We start from the raw sequence: 6,008 nt of genomic DNA on the forward strand, positions 1-6,008 counted from the left end.
TGTTTTGTTTTTTTTCACTTTATAAGCTTCCTTGTCTTGAGTGCCCACTGACTGCGGTAATCTGACCTCCCATCTGCCTCCTGCTAAGAATTTCTGATGTCTTGCTCTTGGCTGAATGATCTGTGTGCAAACAGTTTAAAAGAGCTTGTTTCTGAAAACCAGGAGATTGTTCCTGACAGACAGTTCCACCTTTCAGGTTCATGTCTAATCATTATAATATTCTGAAGACTTCTCTCTGGAATGAGCATTAGCAGGAAATAGTTGGTGATTTGTAAGAGCAGCACAACACAGTATACAGAGAGTAGTGACTCACAATTATTGAGTCCTGTGATGATGCCTGTGACTGGCTTCGCTGTGCTTTTACTAATATCTATTCGTGTGTATTGAAGCCCTAATTATTTTTATTATTTCTTTCTAAAAATCTTCCATTTTCTAGATTTTTAATTGGGTGAGAAATACTAAAGTATACACTTAGTAGCTGTATGACATTCGGCAACGGATTTAATTGCAGCTCATCCTCAAACTCCCCGAGTATTGGGAGGATAGCAAGAACACCTACGTCATCAGACGAAGTGAGAGTCACATTGGATAGTCCACACGGGGGCTGAATGCCCCTGCCGGCCCACGACAATGGTCCTCTTCATCTCCACCCTCTTCTGGAATGGCTCCATCCTAGCTGTTACCACAGGCTCCTCACTCTGCACAGGTATCTAACTTTCTACCCAAAGCCAATCCTTTTTAAACATTCTAAACTTCTTAAAAATTTCAAACGTAAGCAGCAAATTAACCAAATCAACAACTGCTGTGGGATTAATAATTATCCTCTAGGTTCCGTGAAGGGGAAAATCCGTGTCTGTTTCAACGTAGTCCCTGACTGTGTGCTTTGAAAAATATTAATCTTTAGAGCCGTTAAAAAGTTGTGATCTTATGTCTAGTTACACAACTACTTAAGAGAAAATAATTCATTTTTGAGGCCATGAATTCAATTTCTGCTGCGATTGGTGAGTGAAAAAGACAGCTTTGCTCTGGTACGAGTATTATTATCAAATGAATGTAGTATTGGAACCAACATTAACTCACACTTTCAACAAGAGGCTTTAAGCTCAAACCAGAAGACATGCCATGGTGTTATCAAGGTGCGCTAAGCAAGCTGCCTGGACACAGTGATGGGCAGGGAATCAAAAACCCATAGAAATCCTGGGCAAAGAAGGGTCCAATGCACCTCTTTACACCTCCTTGCCATGGCCTGAAAATGTTAACTGCTATTTTATGCCTCGTGTTGATAAACCACAGTTGTCCCCAGCAGCCCTAAGTTACATTTGCAGAATTTCCAGTACTTCAGGAGCATCTCTTATCCAACCCTATTTAAAAGAGTAATTGCATTGGTGCATAATTAAAAAGAAGAAGGAGCTGGCTAATAATATTTCCCACTGATCTTTTGAATGTCATGTATTTTTAGGTCACCTTAAAATATGACTAACAAGCTCCTGTACAATTTGGTGAGAGCCCAGTGATAATTTGGCTGCATCAAAAATTTATCAACAGTAAATTAAGCACCAGGAACAGCCTTTCACCATAACAGCAGAGTCACGAGCACACATTCTGGGCTGTATTCATAGGATTCTTTTCATGTGCATTCTCAAAGTTGACAGATGGCAGATTCAGTAACCTAGGCTTTTTAAAAACTGGCCTTCATGCTTTATTACCACAATCGAAATATTTTCACATGTCCTGATAGGCAAGAACATTCAAATCTTGGAAGGATTTCCGTGATTGTTATCAAGATATACTTCACAGGTGCCACCTTCCCTTACCAATTGTAACATTCTCAGCGGTTGAAAGCTGCTGGAATCATTAGCTGACTGCCTTACGCCGTTTCTCTTGCTGTCTAGCCTGTCACCTTCCAGCTCTCCGCTGTCTTTCCTTGCCTTACTACCTCCTTCTTAGAAATGCCCATCAGAATCACAGGTTCCTTGCTTTCCTCCTGCGGCCTGACAGGCTGCCACTTTGCCTTCGTCCTCCAGGAGGCGCTGCTGGACCGCGAGCCTGCTCTGCTTCTTGAGAGCTGAGTTTGTGCCAATCTCCTACCAGCCCAGGAAGAGAAACACTCTTTGTTAGCGCAGTAGCTCCTGTTTTTAACCAGAGCTATAGGCCACGGTTTTTACTTCTGATTCCAAACCACAGCTTGTTTATTTGAATGAGATACAAACGCCCAGCACCCTAAAGGAAGCTACGTTCTTTTTCTGGGTGGTGGTTTCGCAAAAAAAAACATGCACTGTCTGTGCAAACCTGTTAGTCTTAGCAGTTCATTATACAGGCCAATATAGGCATTCTTTTTACTGAATTCCACTAAAATGCTTGCCTTTTAATTCGTTATATTTAAACTATGACTTAATAGTAAACCTGAGTCAGTTTGTTAATTCTATAATAGAATTAGGTATTAATAGTTATAATAGTTTATTTTATAATGATATTATAATTTCATTACAATTGTATATTGCTGCATCAGTATTCCTCGTAGCAAATATCGTCTAAATATTTAAATAGACTATTGTTAACCTGTGCCTAACCTACAGTGAGCACGGTATAGCTCATTGTAACTTTTATCAGCAATACTGAGAAGCACAATATTTCTGTCACGTATCTGCTGTTTCATAGTAACATGTACAGATCTTCCATACATATCACATTTATTTATGTTAATACACATCTTCATTCAGAAATGGTTTTAAAGATGGTTTCTGTGTTCAAAAGCATCTTCCACATGGTGTCTGTGCTATGAGTGAACTAGTGGAAATGATGAAGAAAACATCTGTTAAAAGGGATACTCTGTCAAAAATGTGCTATTAATCATCATGACATTTATTGCTATAAAAGTATAAAAAGCAGAATGAGTGATATTTATAAAACATAAATAGGGTCATGTCACCTCCCTGCTGAAAGTCTTACAGTGACTTCCTGTTGAAACAAAAATGGTGAAACAGTCTCCCAAGCCTGACATGATCTCCTCCCTCCTTGCCCTGCTCCCGACTCCTGAGCTCCCATCACCTTTCCCTTGGTTCTTTGAACAGCAAACATGCCCACCCAGCCTTGGCTCTCACTCTGTTCTTTGCCTGGCTTACTGATCTTCTCCTTTCGAAAATCAGCTGAAATGTCATTTTCTTAGAGTCCTACCCCGCCTCTCCCTGCATCACACTCTTACAACACCCTCTGCTGTTCCTTCCCGGCACTTGTTACACCTGTAATTTTTGATACGCTTTGCGTGATTACATGTCCTTCATTTCCATTGAAGTTGGAATAGGGATCTTCACTTACTGGTTAACGACATAGCTGATTAGGTGCACAATCCCAGCTCTGTCAAGTGCTACCTTTGTGCCTGTGTTTCTCATATGTAAAATGTGGTGAAGAGTCAATAAGTAAAAGGCCCATAGTAATTACTATAGAAGTGCTTATACTTTATTTTCTTCTTTACTGTATATCCAATGATTACCATATAATAAGCCCTCAAAAAGTATTCCTCATCTGTATTAGTGAGTGAAAATCTTCTCCTTATCCTCATAGAAAACTGTGCAACAAAGGAAGGAACTCTTCCAGTTTGCTGGGACATGCATCTTGATTTTCTTGAGTGTTCGGAAAAAAAATGGGGGTAAGAAATAAGAGGAATGAGGACACATGTGACAGACCTTAAAATCGCTTTCCATTGTACTTTACCGGTCGCTCCTACACTCCAGGGTTTAGAACAAATCTCGTGTGTATTAAGGCTTTGATCCATGATGGCTGTTTAATTCATCAGGTATTTTTTGAGCACCTACTATGCTCTAGGCATTATTCTGACTGTCAGGGATGTAGAAGGGAACCACAGAACCAAAAACTGCCTTTGTGGAACACGCCCTCTGTCTCAGTGTGAAACCTGCAGGCTTGTCTCCAACTCTCCATGGATTTCTAAAGTAAATATGATGAAATATCTTGTACCCTCTCTCCCCCAACCCTGGAGAATTCCAGACCTATTTCTCAAGTTTTCCTAAGTTTTGTGAAATTTCAGAGCTGCTCTAGGGTCTAGAAATACAGCCATAGAAAATCTAAGTAAATTAATGAAGCATTTCTCAAAGTGTACATCATAGTAGTGGCTGTTACTCAAAACACACAGTCCATGGACAAATGTGTACTAAGAACAATAGTTTTAAAAAGAGCTGTTTCAATTATCATTACTGTGGCTTTTCTTGCTTTGTTCTGTTTCAGCTTGTGTTGACTCTGGGACCTTCTCACTAACATATCTGTTTAAATACCAGATCAGACTTTCCTACTGTGCACACTTGGGCAAATTACTAAACCTTTCTATGTGTCAGTTTCCACATCTGTAAAGTGGGAATAATAACAATTATGGCTTCATAAAGTTACTGAGGTTTAATGGGTCAATACCTGTAATTTGTATAGTTCTGAATTAATGTTAATTTTGTTATTCTTGTTATATGCCTCCCAATGAACCAAGAAAGTCTTTATTCCAGGAATTGATTTCTATACAACACACTTGGGAGATATTAAACTTCATCAGGACATTAAACATGCTGAAAATGCCAATTAAGTTCATCCTGGCAACTTCAAAAGAAGCCCCGGGTCAACAGACACAGTCAAATCAGCCTTTGTAAGAAAGACAAGTAGATAAAAACCAGCCATCCGTGCTACAGGGGTGCATTGAGGGCCACTACAGGGACGGGAGACTCCTGTTCCAACTCAGACAACCTCAGGGACATTACAATCAAGTGGGATGTACACGTTCTGTGTGGCGAATGGTGGTATACCCTGGCTGTATTTAAAGTTAAGAGCTCTAATGTTACCAATAAGATCTCTTAGGTTCCCCCCCAAAATTGTGAATATAAAAATGGGAAATGCAGACAGAATCTTATCACCGTGAATGCCGTCTAACCAAAAGCTCTTTTCCGTCTATAATTGATAAATTTACAGTGAATATCCTATAGCTAAATGTCATAAAAGGCAATCATCCTCTTGCCTTCTTCCCAAATAAGTCATGCAAAATTCTTTACCCCCAAACCCCATCCTGTCAACTTAAACCTCCAAACGAACCACCAAATATCATAATATAAAAAACAATCTTGCAGACAGAAAAGTTGTAAAGTTTTATGTCTTTCATCTTCTTATTTTCTCTACCAAGTCCTTACACTAGGCTGATCACCGGGGCTGGTGGGATAAAGGGGGCAAGGGAGTAAACGGTTTCAAGAGCAAAAGTCAGATGAGGAATCAGGAATTTGGATACACAGATATATTAGAAAATAAGACAAGAGAAATAAAAGTTCAAAGATGATAGTGGTGTGGGCTTGGTTATGTGTGTTCATAGGGTTTGTAAAGTAGACACAGCCTGATAGTTTGCACCCTGAAGCTATCTCATACATATCTTGGTGGTTCACATTCAAAGGTGAAGTACATCCTGTGGGACTAAGGAAGGACATTGAAGGACTGTGCCTGGAAATATTCAGATAGCTCTGTGATTGACGATTGCCTGTGAATTCTTTCTCCTGATCTACCACACCTGTACATTTATTAAAGTTTCACATGAGTGTATCTGTTGGACACATGTCATCCTCTAAGATGTGCAACCCAGTGTCATCATTGCACTATCTTAGCTGAAACATCTCTTTTCATTGCTAATTTCAAGGGTGAAATATGATGCTTGGCTCCATTGGTCCTCCACCTCTATTCCACTAGAAATGCAGTTTATACTCACATACTACAAAGATCTAAACTCTACCACAACAAAAATCCGCCACCTCTTCTGTTTCATTATAATGATATTTTGTATGTGTCATCTTCTGTATCTGTATTTGGGGGTCAGAATTATGATTTTTGTGATATAATTGAAAATACTTATTTTTAGTAAATTAAAACATACCATGTGAAATAAAGTTTAAAATTTTGCACCGTGTGTCTGTTAAGATTATCTCTTCCAAAGATCAATCTACATTGTTCAGAGAAATTAGGAGAGTGGAGTGAAT

This window comes from Hippopotamus amphibius, chromosome 10 (genome assembly GCF_030028045.1).
Source record: "Hippopotamus amphibius kiboko isolate mHipAmp2 chromosome 10, mHipAmp2.hap2, whole genome shotgun sequence".
Classification (NCBI taxonomy): Eukaryota; Metazoa; Chordata; class Mammalia; order Artiodactyla; family Hippopotamidae; genus Hippopotamus; species Hippopotamus amphibius.